We start from the raw sequence: 15,937 nt of genomic DNA, 5'->3' as shown, positions 1-15,937 counted from the left end.
ACCAGGTGTTCTTACTTCATTGGACTCTGAATTCTATGAATGTGTGGTTTTGGGATGTTTACTTTGCATGCTCAATCCTAGTCTTTCTGTGTACATTTCTTAATCTCCAAGACATACTATGCTTTTTCCTTACGTATTTGTGCTGCCCAAATAGGCTTTCCGAAAATGTTCCAGTTTCAGACACCCACATCTCACTGAACATTTAAAAGGCATGTCAGAATAAATGAGACTACATCAAACTAAAAAGCTTTTCCACACCAAAGGAAACACTCAACAAAATAAAAAGAAAAACCTTCGGATTGGGAAAAAATGTTTGTAAACTATACACCTGATGAGGGTTAGTATCAGAAATTAATAAAGAATGCATACAACTCAATAGTAAGAAAACATATAACCCAATTTTTAAAATGGGGAAAGGACCTGAATAAACATTACTTCAAAGGAGACATAAAAATAGCCAACGGGTATATAAAAAATGCTAAAAATTGCTAATCATTAGAAAAATGCAAATTAAAACCACATATCCATTATTATAACTATTACCAGAAATGACAAGAGAGAGCAAGTGTTGGTGAGGGTGTAAAGGAAAGGGAACTTTTGTGCACTGTTAGTGTGAATGTAGTTTGGTGCAGCCATTGTGAAACATAGTATAGAGGTTCCTAACGAAATTAAAAATTAAATTCCCATGGGATTCAGCTAGCCCTCTTTTTAGTATATAACAAAAGAAATAATCACCTTGTAAAAATATGTATACTCTAATATTTAATGCAGCATAATTCACAATAGCCAAGCAATCTAAGTGTCTGTTGATGGAAAACTGGATAAAGAATGGGATGTATATATATATATATATATATATATATATATATATGCGCAATGGAATAATATTTAGCCTTTTAAAAAGCAGGGCATCATGCCATTTGCACACATGGATGAACCTGGAAGACATTATGTTAAGTAAAATATGCCAGATGCAGAAAGAAACATATTACATGAGGACTCTAGTTAACATAGCTGTACCTCATTTTACTGCAGTTCACAGATACTGCCTTTTTTTGCAAGTGGGAAATTTGTTGCAACTCTGCATTTTGCAAGTTTATTGGCACCATTTTTTTTTCCAACAGCATGTGGTCATTTTGTTCTCTCTGTCACATTTTTATAATTCTCACAATAATTCAAATGTTTTCATTTGTCTATCTGTTATGATCTGTGTTCAGTGATCTTTGATGTTAGATTGTTTGAGGTCACAATATAACTTGCCCACATATGACAGGAAACATAATTGGTAAATATTGTGTATGTTCTGGCTTCTCTAACAGCTGGATGTTCTCCCATTTCTTTCCTTTCCTGGGACTTCTCTATTTCTTGAGATACAACAATAATGAAATTAGGCCAGTTAATAACATGACAATGGCCTCTAAGTGTTCAAGTAAAAGGAAAGAATTACATGTCTCTTACTTTAAGTCAAAAACTAGAAATGATTAAGCTTAGTGAGGAAGGCAAGTTGAAAGCTGAGACAGGCCAAAACCTCGGGCCTCTTATGTCACACAGTCAACCAAGTCGTGAATGCAAAGAAAAAGTTCTTGGAGGAAAGTAAAAGTGATACTGCAGTGAACACACAATGATAAAAGAGTGGAACCACCTCATTGCTGATATGGAGAAAGTTTTAGTGGTCTGAATAGAAGATCAAACCAGCAACAACTGCTGTTGATGATTTCTTTAGTTTTTGTATGTTTGAAAAGTTTTTATTTCATCGGGGTTTTAAAAACTTTTTTTAAAAACTTTTTTTTAAGTTCAGTAGTACGTGTGCAAATGTGTTATATAGGTAAACTTGCGTCTTGGCGGTGAGGGGTGGTTGTTTCATCACCCAGGTATTAAGCCTATTACCCATTATTTTATTCTGATCCTCTGCCTCCTTACAACTGCCACTCTCTGGTATGCACAACTTTTCCAAGCCAGAACCTAATGCAGAGCAAGGCTCTAACTCTCTTCAGTTTGATGAAGGCTAAAAGAGGGGCGAAAACTGAAGAAGAGTGTGAAGTTAGCAGAGGCTGGTTCGTAATGTTTAAGGAAAGAAGCCATCTCTACAACATAAAAGTGCAAGGGAAGGAGCTCATGCTCATATAGAAGCTACAGCAAGTTACTTGGAAGATCCAGCTAATGCAATCGAGTCAGGTGGCTACACTAAACAACAGATTTTCAATGGAGACTAAATAGCTGTATATTGAAGAAAGATGCCATCTAGGACTTTTGTAGATAGAGAGAAGTCAATACCTGGCTTCAAAGTTTCAAGGGACAGACTAACTCGTTTTTTTTGGGACAAATGCAGCTCGGTGAATTTAAGTTGATACCAATGTTCATTTACCATTCCAAAAATCCTAGGTCCCCAAAGAATCATGCTAAATCTATTCTGCCCGTACTCTACAAATACAACAACATAGCCTGGAGGACAGCACATGTGTTTGGAGCGGGGTTTTGTGAATATTTTAAGCATACTTTGGAGACCTCAGAATAAAAAGATACTTTCAAAATATTATTGCCCATTTACAATACACCTAGTAAACTAAGAGCTCTAATGGAGATATACAAGGAAGTTAATGTTGTTTTCATGCGTTCTAATGCAGCATCCCTCCTGTAGCCCAGGGATCAAAGAGTTGTTTCAACTTTCAAGTCATATGAAAGAAATACATTTCAGCCGGGCGCGGTGGCTCAAGTGCTGTAATCCCAGCACTTTGGGAGGCCGAGGCGGGTGGATCACGAGGTCGAGAGATCGAGACCATCCTGGTCAACATGGTGAAACCCCGTCTCTACTAAAAATACAAAAAAATTAGCTGGGCATGGTGGCATGTGCCTGTAATCCCAGCTATTCAGGAGGCTGAGGCAGGAGAATTGCCTGAACCCAGGAGGCGGAGGTTGCGGTGAGCCGAGATTGCGCCATTGCACTCCAGCCTGGGTAACAAGAGCGAAACTCTTTCTCAAAAAAAAAAAAAAAAAGAAAGAAATACATTTCATAATGCTGTGGCTGCCATACGTAGTGATTCCTCTGATGGATCCTGTTGAAATAAATTGAAAACTTGGTGCAAAGGATTCATTATTCTAGATGCTATTAAGAACATTCGTTATTCATGGACAGAGGTCAAAATATCAACATTAATAGGAGTTTAAAATAAGTTAATTCCAATTCCTATGGGTGATTTTGAGGGGTTTATGACTTTAGTGGAAGAAATAACTGCAGATGTGGTGGAAATAGCAAGAGATGTGGAATTAGAAGGAGATCCTGAAGACATGACTGAATTGCTGCAATTTCATGATAAAATTTTAATGGATGAGAAGTCATTTTATATGATTGACCAAAGAAATCGGTTTCTTGAGATGGAATCTATTCCTGGTAGAGATTATATGAACATTGTCAGAGTGACAACAGGATTTACTATATTGCAACAGCTTAGTTGACAAAGTAGCAGCAGGGTTTGTGAGAATTGACTCCAATTTTGAAAAAAGTCCTACTGTGGATAAAATGTCAACAAACAGCATCACATACTACTGAGAAATCTCTCATGAATAGAATAATGAATAGAGGCAGTAAACTTCACTGTCTTATTTTGAGAAATTGCTGTAGTTACCCGAGCTTTCATCAATCATCTACCCTGATCGGTCAGTAGCTATCAACATTAAGGCAACTCTCTCCACAAGGGAAAGATTACAATTCATTGAAGGTTCAGATGATCATTAGCCAGATATGTATATTATTTTTCTAGAAACAGTGCTAATGTACACTTAATAGATTACGATATTCTGAAAACAACTTTTATATTCACTGAGAAAAAGTATGACTAGCTTTATTTCAATGTTTGCTTCATTGTGAGTAGTCTGGAACCAAATCCACAATATTTCCAAGGTATGCCTATAATAGTGTATGTATTCAGAATATTTTATTAATGAATAGATTGTAGCTATTCTTGCCACAGGGTAGAGAAATGGGTAATTATGGGAAATTATGTATATCTGAATTTGTTTTACTATAGTAACTATTTTACTATATATATTGCATATTTATTATGTATATATTTTAAGATCATGTTGTACACCTTAAATATATACAATAAAATGTATGGTTTAAAAAGTTGTATCACTAACCTTTTTTATGAGTAGCACATAAGGACCTTCAATAATAAATGTGATATCGATGCCTGGCATAAAAATAAGTGTTCAATGCATCTTTACCAGATAATAAAGTAGGACGGCATATGGAAACTAAGAAAGTTCAATTCCTTCCAAAAAAAAAAAAAAAATGTGTTGACCACCTACTATGAGCCATTGCTCAGATAACATACAGAATACTTGGGCATGGATAGTGGCTCATGCCTGTAATCCCAGCAACCGGGGAAGCAAAGGAGGGCAGATCACTTGGAGTTCAAGACCATCTTGGGCAACATGGTGAAACTCTGTCTCTACAAAAAAAATACAAAAAATTAGCAGGGTGTCACAAGCCTGTAGTCCCAGCTACCCAGGAGGTTGAGGTGGGAGGATTGCTTGAGCTCAGTGGTCAAGGCTTCAGTGAGCCATGATCACGCCGCTGCACTCCAGCTTGGGCAACAAAGTGAGACCCTGTCTCAAACGGACAAACAAATTTAGGTCCTAACCCATTAAGAGTTCTCAATAAAGAGAAAAAAAAAAAGAAAAAATATAGTTCTGTGTTTATTTTATTATACCACACATTCAATTTCCTGAAATACCCAGGAATGACTAGAACTATAATTTACTTAAGAAAATAATATCCCATTTGACTGTGCCCTGCTGTATATGAGACTTAGTCTTCTCCTAAAGGTGGCATTAATAGAAAAAACAGACTTTTTGCTATGCTTTTCACCAGACTTGAGGATTTTGTCTTCATTCATAAGCACCCATGTTTTAAGAAACAGAGCCAGATAGATTGGAAATTGCACACACGCAGGTAGACTTTCAGTGTGCTAAGAGATGATTTTCATTTGCTAATTGTTTCCAATAAAATAGAAACTGCAGTATTCCCCTGTAGCATTGTTGGGGAATGGTGATTTTGTTCTATTGCTTTTATTGACTTGACTCGGTGGGTTTTTTTTCCAGAATATCATTGCCTTTAAATTGTTTAGCTAAGTTAAAACAAGTTAAACCATAGTGATTGGCTATTTGATGGAATTGGGAAAACGAGTGCAGGCAGATCAGAGCATTAATAATGAAAGGGCATTTTAAGGATGTACAAAGAGCATGGATATTCTGCAGAATAACATCAAGTTTTCTCATCTATTAGGGGTTTATATGTGAAGTTGATAGAGATTGATTCTCTCTCTTACATCCTTACCTGTATTAATCTACTTCACTTTAGAGTAGCCTGAAAACTGCTTATAGACAGCACTTGGCAGAGAACACCCCTTTCAGAGGTAGCTCAATATATTTAAACATTTGATGTTAGCTGCTTGGTAAAGTGAGTTGAAATACAGCCCGAAGTTTAGAGAGGATAAATATAGGTGAGTGGTTAAGAAGACCGGTTCTAGTAACATATTTCCTGGTTTTAAACATGGCTTTGTTACTTAACTATTATAATCACTCTGGACCTGTTTCTCTATCTGTGCAATGGAGTTACAAATAGTGTGACTCTTGTTGGGTTGTAATGAGACTAAAATTACATAGTACAAGCAAAATGCCTATAGGAAGCAGTGCCTGGCAAAGAATCTGATAAGTGTTGTTTATTTTTAGAGTTCAAGAGACTCATAAATACATTCCTTGGTGACTAGGTGACACTCTGTGTATCCTGCTTTTTAATAGTATTTATGTGAAAGAATTACTTCTCCATAGGATATGGAAAAAACAAAAAAATCACAAATGCCTATTAACAAGAGCTTACATTAGAGCACAGACAGATCCTGAGGCCAAGTCCAATGTCCAGCTTCCTCTCTTTTTTGTGTGTATCTAATAACAATACAAAGAGCTCTTTATTTCCCTTATGAATAAAATAATAGGCTTAGCTAAGCCAAGTCCAGAGCTTTTGGGAGAGAAGGGCTAGAGCAGGAGACCCATGAGTATTTATTTTGTGTAATGCCAGAGAGCTCATGCAAGTATAGACTGCTGTGGTCTCAGAGCCCTCAGTAATGGTGCTGTCATCTAGACTTTAATTAACTTCAGGGGGCATTTGCAGAACAAAGACTTTATTACATTCATTGACAGCCTCATCTCCCCAGTGCCCCAATTTCGACCATGCTGGGGCAATTGTAGGCTCTTCACTCTCTTGGAGGAAGCTATTCATATACAGCCAGTACATCATCTTCATTCTGGGAAGGTATGAACACTCTACCCTCCCTGTTTTGATGGATGTCTGAAGCATGATTTGGGTTTCATCACATCCACCTTACAAAAGTAGATATCTTGGGGAGAAAGAACTACCTACTTTAAAATGTGGAAGTGTGAAAAGTACACTGGTTTTCTATTAATATGCCTCAATGACTTTAGCTTGTTGCTCTCATTGTCCTCAAACTACAACATAAGCGGCATGACTATGTCTTTAATTAAAGTGTGGGATATGTAACTGGTATAATGGTAAAAGCCTCAGTTGATGGCCTAATTCTGTGTGCTTGAGACTTGACTTCACAACTTACCAGTTTTATCAACTTGGACAATTTATTGGTCTCTGTAAGCCTCAGGAGTTGAACCTACTGGTCTAATACCAAGACATTGATTGTATCTATTTATTGGGTGGTTGGAAGGATTCAATGTGGTGATGTATTCAAAGTGTTGAGCAGAGTACGTGGTTATGCATAAATGCTCAAAGACTTTGGCTGTTAATTTCCAGGCTGTGAGTAGCATATTAAATAGAATTTATAAAGTTGCTTTGACAACTGGAGATAAAACACGAAGATACAAATTCCTGTAAGATGTTTTGCTTATAGTGTTGGAAAATAGGTCTATAGGAAAAAATTAAAATGTCTGCAAATTTCTCTTAAAATAAGATTCTTAGAAAATGAAGAATTTCCAAAGATATCTAGGAATGACTAGAACTATTTGTGTTCATGTTTACCTTATTTTTATTGATATGTAATACTTGTACATATTTTAGGACTATATGTGATATTTTGATACCTGTATACAGTATGTAATCATCAAATCAGGATAATTGGGAAATCTATGTCTTTAAACATTCATCTTCTTTTGTATTAGGAGCATTACAAGTCTTCTCCTCTAGCTATTTGAAATATATAATAAATTATTGTTAACTCTAATTTCCCTACTGTACGATCAAATATTGAACTTATTTTTTAACTGGAAATTCAAATTCATTTCCTTCCATTTAACTGTCTCCTGCTGAATATGTTTTAGTAACTACTAAACTATGGGAAATTATTTACAAATTATTGTAAATTTGAACAATGACTTTCAAATTTGGATTATTATCCAAATTTTCCAGGGGCTTTTATATACAGAGTCTTTGAATCTATCCAAAGAAATTATGAAATGTGAATCAATAAGTTACAGAAATGTTTAGAAAAACTTTCAGAATTGATTCCAATGATGTGAGATTTTTGAAAAAGAACTGAATTCCATCATATATTTCAGGTCTGCAGTCTACACATTTCTTTGCTTTACACTCATGGAGTCAAACATAGTGAATTACTTGTGTAAAATCTCTCTGACTTGTAGCATTTTCTTTTTCTTTGGCCTGCGACCATCCTAGTCTAAATCACGGTCTTAGACTAAATCAGTACCTAAGTTATCACTGATGTAGCTTCATAGCTCTCACTCTGCCTCTAGTATCTCTGTACTCAAAGTCACCCTTCCCTTGGGACTCAGCAATTCCAATGTCATTTTCTTTACAATTAGTGAATTTTTGTATCAAAGATAAAAAGGCAAGAAGCAGTCAGAGGTCAAATATGAGATAGGTGACCACTGTGGATCAAAGAGTGTTCCCCCAAATTTTTATGCTGAAACCCTAGCTTCAAATATGACTGTATTTAAGCTTTTAGGAGGTAAGTAAGGTTAATGAGGTCATAAGGATGGGGTCTTAGTCTGATAGAATCGGTGGCCTTGGAAGGAGAAGAGAAGAAGATCTATTTACCTACCCACAAAGGCCACGAGAAGACACAGCAAAAAGTCATCTGTCTGTAAGCCAAGAAGAGAACCCTCTCCAGAACCCAACCATGCTGGCACAGTGATCTCAGACTACCATTGTCCAGAACAAAGAAGAAAAAAAAAAACAACACAAATCTCTGTGGTTTAAGCCACCAAGTCTATGTTATTTTGTTACAACAACCTGAGCTGCCTAGTACAGTGATAAACAGTGAAATGATTGTTTTGAGTATATATGTATTAGATTTTGTAAGAACAGATAAGAGAGTATAGTATGACAGCCAGGTACATATAAGTAAAGATGCCACTAGCATTGCTTTGTAACGTAAATAATCATATAAAATATATGAGAAAAGTTCATTGTTGCTAGTAATCTTCCATATTCAAGCAGAAGCAGATTCTAGGTAGACATGGAAGAATGGTGTTCTGCTCTGTTCTGCAGAGGGAAGATGGGTTGATGCCTAGAGCTAACAAAACCTCTCTTGAAGGCATCCAATCAACTCCTGTCCTTCATGTGCAAACCAAACTCAGTCCAAGAGACCACGTGGAAAAAAGGATCCTTATGCTTCTTTCCCATCCTTCATATTTTCTCTAAGACACATTTTGATGAGTAACACGGAGTGCAGAGACCATGTGGCTTTATATTTGCACAATAAATGTTGCTTTTTTGACATGGAGATGTGGATCAAGGAGATGAAAAGACCTTGTGATTCAAAATATAAAATATCATCTGTGTTAGAATCAAAATCTATTTACATATTTTGGTTTACTTAATGTTGCTTTTCACATATAAAATAACATTTTCTAAAGGTACATTGATATCTCTATTTCTTGAGAACTAGAAATACATATCACATTTAAATGTAAAATGTGTATGTTTATGTTTTCTATCACCTAAATTTCAAAAATCCAAAGACAAGTCTTTTAGCCTAGGGATACAGGCAGAATACAGCTGTGTGGGACCACTTACAGTTGCTAGGTTCGGTGCAGCAACCAGGTTGTCATTTATAAATTTTACCACTGGAAATAAATGGAAGTTATTGATCTTCTGCCTCACTGAGAAATATCATAAAAATTCATTTTAGGGGTTATTTTGTTGCTACTTTGCAGCTTGTGGAATGGTATGTGCTAAAAGTTGAGGTGAATGAATGTCACAATATATATTTTAAAAAATTACAGGAGATAACAAAAATGCCATGGTCTAAGGATTCAAGGAGCCTACATGGAAAAGTGAGCTTGATAGTTGGGTATGGTTTGAATTTGCAGGGATTTCCAATCAGGAAGATCAATATGTAACATGGCATTGGAGGCAAACTCTAAACATGGTTCAAACTAACTGGTTTATATATTAGGTTTGGTGTTTGCTGCTTACTTGTGTGCATTTTAATTGAGGTATATCATAAAGTGCATAACATCTTGTGTAACAGCTAAGGAGATGGACGATATAGGCATCTCCAGCACCCCATTTTGCTCCTTTATACCCCTTTCCAGACAATATTCAAGCTCCCACCAAATATTGTGATTTCCGTTACTTAGAATAATTTTCTTTTCTTTTTAGAATCATTTTCTTTTTCTTTTCTTCTTTTGTTTGTTTTTGTTTTTTCGAGTCTTGCTCTGTCACTGGAGTGCAGTGGTGCCATCTCGGCTCACTGCAACTCCGCCTCCCAGTTTCAGGCGATTCCCCTTCATCAGCCTCCAGAGCAGCTGAGACTACAGGCGTGCGCCACCATGCCCGGCTAATTTTTTGTACTTTAGTAGAGATGGGGTTTCATCATGTTGCCCAGGATGGTCTCGATCTCCTGACTTTATGATCCACCCGCCTTGCCCTCCCAAAGCATTGGGATTATAGGCATGAGCCACTGAGCACGACCACTTAGAATAATTTTTTAATTTTAGTCTTCATAGACAGAAAATCATGTAATACATACTCTTTTTTATCTAGCTTCTCTCAGGGCTGTGAGATCCACACATGTTGCTTCATGTAGCTATGGACTACCCAATTTAAGTGCTTTTTAGTGTTCCATTGTATGAATAAACCAAATGAACTGATTTATTCTCTGGCTGGTGGATATTCAGATTGGGTTTCTTTTCAGTTTTTATCTGCTGTGAACATTCTTGTAATTGTCCTTCCATGGATATAGGCTTTCACATTTTCTGGAAATATGCCTAGGAGTACATATGCTGGTTCATAAGGCAGGTGTATGTTTTACTTCAAACGAAATTGCCAAAGTTTACAAAGGTGGTTGTAACCATTTACTTTCCAGGAACAGTGTATGAGAGGTCCAGTGTCCCACACCTTCATCAACATTTAGTATTTTCAGTCTTGTAATTTTTGATTTCCTGATGGGCAGATAGTGTTTTGTGAAGTTTTAATTTTCATATTCCTCATGATTAATGCTGTTGAGATCCATTTTTTATGTTTTTTGGACATTACATATGTCCTTTGTGAAATATCTATTTAAGATTTTGCCCTTTTAATGATGTTGTCCTTTTTGTTTTGACTTATGAATGCTATTTATGTATTCTGGATATTACTTTTTGGTAAAATATATGTACCCAAAAAAACTTCTACCAGTCTAAGATTTGTCTTTTCTCCCTCTTTATAGTGTTTTATGAAGAAAGAAATGCTTAGCAAAATTGATTTTATACCTTTTTAAAATTTCAGTGTTTGCATCTATTTTATATAGTTTGGTTTTTTGTTACAACAAATTTAAAATTATTTTTACTATACGTTGGCCCCTTTTCATTATTAAATATCTTTCCATAATCCTAATAATACTTGCTGTGTGAAAGTTTATAGTGTCTCAGGTTTCCTTTTGGTTAGTGTTCACATCGTTATACCTTTTTTAAACCTTTTGTTCTCTGTTCTTTATTTCAGTTGTGTCTCTTACAAGCACTAACGTTTTTATCCTGCCTAAAAGTCTATGTCCTTTAACTGAATTATTAATATTTAGGTTTTCTACATTTAATGGAATAGGTGGTATATTTGGGGTTATATTTACCATAATGATATTCACGTCTACTTTTCCTATGTGTTTTTATTCTCTAGTTTATATTTTCTTATCTTTTTTCTCAACTTTGTTTGCATTAATCAAATATTATTATTGTTATCATTATTATATTCTCTTTTCTATTGACTAGAGTAATATATATTTGTTGTTGTTATTAGTTTAAGGTTATCCTAGGTAGTACAATTTGTATCATATAAACATCAACATTTTGATTCTGACATAAATTTTAGTACCCCCTGGACAATGCAAGAACCTCATAAATTTTAACTTCAGTTATCCCATTCATACTTAAGTGCTAATGTTGTCCTTATTTTATTTGTAAATTTTAATCATATAATACATTTTAATTAATTTGCATATAACAAATATAATTTAAATTAACTCATATTTATATATGTATTACTTTTTATTACCTTCCATATTGTGCTTCCAACTAATATTTTTGCATAAAGAATTTGCTTTAGCATTTTGGATGAGGGTGAGATTGTTCACATAAAATGTACCTGCTTTTATTTGCCTGAAAATGTTGATTTTGCCTTAATTCTCGAAGGATGTTTTTGATGGATATTGAATATTATTTTAGCACATTCAGGATAACATTTTATTTCTTCCTGTATCCAGTCTTGTTTACAAATGAGTTGTCTATCTTTTAGTTACTCTTTTAAGAGTAATACTGTTCTCTTTGGCTTATTTAAAGATTACGTCTTTATATTTGATCCTTAATAGTTTCTTAAAAGTTTTTTTCTAGTGTGCCTCTGTGTATTTTCCTTTGATTACCCTGTTTGAGTCCATTGTCTATCATCGAATATAAATTTTTTTGGTCAGTATCTCTTCAAATACTGTATCTGCCTCATTCTTTCTTTCTTCTCCATCAAGACTTTGAAGCACATTTGTTAGACTTTTGTTGTATGGTTCATTAGCCTTCATTTTCTTTTCTGTATATTCATCCTTTAAAAAAAAATCCTCATTCAGAATACTTAGTCCTGGCTTCTTTTTCTAATTCATTAATCTTCTAATATCCTATTATTAAATACATTATTTGTTTAAATTTAATTAATGGTATTTTAGTTCAATAATTTCTCTTTCACTTTTTCTATTATTGATTTATTTATTTTTGAGATGGACTCTTGCTCTTGTCACCGAGACTAGAGTACAGTGGCATGATCTCGGCTCACTGCAACCTCTGCCCCCCGGGTTCAAGTGATTCTCCTGCCTCAGCCTCCTGAGTAGCTGGGATTACAGTTGCCTGCCACCACGCCTGGCCAATTTTGTATTTTTAGTAGAGATGAGGTTTCACCATATTAGCCAGATTGGTCTCAAACTCCTGACCTCAGATGATCCATCCACCTCGACCTCCCAAAGTGCTGGAATTACAGGTGTGATCCACCATGCCGGTCTTATTTTTTATAAATCTAGTTCTTTGGTAAAATTAATTATCCCTTTCTTTTTTTTTCTTAAAAAATTATCAGTTATTTTAAAATCCGTATCTGAAAACTCCAGATTTTAGGCTATTTCTATTATATGGTTGTTTTTTATTGCTGTTTGGTTTGATATTTTGCTTGTTTGCTATTTTTCCCTGTCTTTTTATTGGATGGTCATTACTTAGTCCTGTTTCCAGGTATATCTGGTGTTCTTGTTTTAAACTGAATTCTGGCCATATGGACAAGAATTTTCAGAGACTCTAAGGTGTTTCCTGTATCTAGAGAGGGTTTGTGTTCTCCTTGTACAGTTAATGTAAAGGAAGATGGCCTTAATCCTGTTAGCTTTTCAAGTGGCTCAAGCTTGCAGCTCAGTCTTTGTGAAGCTCTGTCTGGAATGTGTGTGCTGTGTGGAGATAGTGTTTTTACATTCTCAACTGAAAACCTGGGTTTTACCAGGGCTTCAACTCCTTGTTGCTGTCTGCTCCAATTTTCATTCTCTCAGTAGTGTAAGATTACCAAAAGCTCAGGCTAGCTTTCCAGATTCTTACCTTTTTCTTTCTCCTGCCTCTGGCCTTTTTCCCTCACAAAGGTTAAGAAGCAGCAAATGCCTTGTGGAGAAGTGATGCCGAACAGCAGGCTTCCTTTTCTCCAGGATTTAGCCCTGCTAATACCAATTTCTAGTTTTTATATCCCAAACCCTGTGAGATTGCTGAAAGCTCAGATCCCACAATTTTGATGATCTTCTTATCCCAGTGTTTAGAAATGACAAATTCTTTGAGGGAAAAAATGACAGAGAATTTACAGCTTACATCACTATGCCACCAATCACTTAGGGTTCAAGATCCCTCAAATCCTGACCCTCTTGGTTGATTTCTGGTGCCTTCAAAAAGGTGTTTTTATATTTCTTTCAACTTTTATAGCTTTTTACTATAGAAATGCTTTGATTGGCGTTGCTCTGCCTTACTGAAAAGCATTTTTTACTTGCAGTGTTTTCAGTTTTGTTAAGCGATCAGGTATCAAGGTATTCAAACTACAAAATTAGTTAAACAGAATATGACAATCAAACCTTTATTTACTGACTGAGCCAGTTCTAGCAAGGGTCTAAAGAAGCCCCCCTGTTCCATTGTTTCCTAGGGAAGGGTACCAGGAAAGGGTCAGGTGGATGCCGCACAGATATAGGGGAATCATCCCACTGCTAGGGATCCCTGAACAAAAGGATCTTGTCCTTTATGGATCCCTGGACAGAGGTGAGGTTATAGGGAAGGCATAGAAGTGAAAAGATACTGAGTCAAACTGGAACAAAGTTCTTCAGCCAGAAGCCCCGATAAGGTAAACTTGGTGAAGATGCCAGGGAAGGGCCTCACCTGAGGCCCTGAATAAGGTGTTGTATTAGTCAAAGTTCTCTAGAGGGACAGAGCTCATGGAATATATATAAAGGGGAGTATTAAGTATTAACTCACATGATCACAAGGTCCCACAATAAACCCTCTGCAGGCTGAGGAGTAAGGAGAGCCAGTCTGAGTTCCAAAACTGAAGAACTTGGAATCCAATGTTCGAGGGCAGGAAGCATCCAGTACGGGAGAAGCATGTAGGCTGGGAGGCTAGGCCAGTGTCTCTTTTCACAATTTTCTGCCTGCTTCTATTCTAGCTGAGCTGCCAGCCAATTAGATTGTGCCCACCCAGATTAAGAATGGGTCTGCCTTTCCCAGGCCACTGACTCAAATGTTAATATCCTTTGGTAACACTCTCACAGACACACCTAGGATCAATATTTTGCATCCTTCAATCCAATCAAGTTGACACTCAGTATTAACAATCACAGGTGGCTTCTTAATGAAGGGCTGGGTCCTTGACTGCAATTTCCTTCCTTCTCATCCAGGCACTTGCTGAATTCCAAGTCTGGTGTGTGAAGTGTAACTTCCTCCCATGAGAGATAGGCAAATCTTTGTTAATTGCCTTTTGTTAATTGAAGAATCACACATAAGATTTTGGCTTATAGTCAAAATGGAACATGGGGAGCCAGGGCTTCTATATCCCCCATAAGGCGACTGTTCAAACCATATACTTTCCTCAACCCCATCTACCCTTACTTTCTATGGTTTTTATTGTGTTACAAAGTTCAGTATAGCCTACTTGGCTTAAGTATACACCATATCCTCCTGATTCAGGAGTCTATCTTCCTATGAAGATAGCTCTATGCATTGACAATCCAGGCCCCATATTTAGAGTATTAGGTTCATCCAACATTCAGTTTTTTTATGGGCATTAGTTAGACTTCACTTTGTTAATACATACATTATGTAATGCATGTATATATATTTATAATATATAATATATATATTATATATAATATAGATAATATATATAGATAATATATAATATAATATATAATATATATAATATATAATATATAATACTATATATAATATATAATATATATAATATATAATATTGTATATAATGTATGTATATATTTATATATAATGTATGTATATATATTTATAAATAATGTGTGTATGTATACATACATAATGTACAAAATGTACATTGTAATAAATATGTGTATGTTAACAAGTTAATAGATGATTCTCTGAGAGAAATTTTATATACGGACTAGTTTTTTAAATTTAGTAGAAAAGTAGAGAAATAAATTTTACAGCTTCTACATTGCAAGGGTTTATCTTTCTGTCTTGATTTTTAAAGGTATCTTTACTCCTGCCTGTTAAAGAAGAAATGCCTGAAATCTCTTCTTTAACAGGCAAGAGGTTAAATACTGACACTGTTTGAGGTTTTACTGTTCAAAAATATGAGTAGTATCTCTTATATTGTGTTTACTCATTAGGGGATTTAGTCAGCCCAGGAGTCCGACTTAGCACATCCCCTCCATGTAAAAAACAGCTCCCAGTGGTAGTGTTGAAGGGCTAATTTTCTGGTCATTAGACAAGAGAAGATGACTTTAAATTTTAGAAAAGCAATATTGTGTGGCAAAAATCTAGCATGTTGTTGCATGCAGCTAAAATAATCATATCTGCTACTCTGTGCAAGACAAGTGTTTCCCCAAATCGGCTTTCATTTCTATTAGTGCTGCATCGTCATCATTTCTCCCACATCAGATTTACAGCACGTATACTGTCTGAGGAAAGAAGATTTGGAGCTTCTATTAATCACGTAACTTGCAGCCCAAACTCCCTGACCTAGTAACTCTCAATTTCTTTGTCTATTTTAACATTTCAACAAAATAAAAATGATTCTCAATTGCCCCTATCCCTCATCCCCACCATGGCACACACACCCATTGCCTGGTTTAATCAGGTGCCACAGTCATTCTCCAACATTTGCAAAGGGAAGGAGGGATGTGAACAGACATGATGAGGTCATCAGGCTGCGTTTCAGGATTGACCACTGACATTG

The sequence above is a fragment of the Saimiri boliviensis genome, chromosome 12, assembly GCF_048565385.1.
Source record: "Saimiri boliviensis isolate mSaiBol1 chromosome 12, mSaiBol1.pri, whole genome shotgun sequence".
Lineage (NCBI taxonomy): Eukaryota > Metazoa > Chordata > Mammalia > Primates > Cebidae > Saimiri > Saimiri boliviensis.
Note: the sequence above shows the minus strand (reverse complement) of the source record.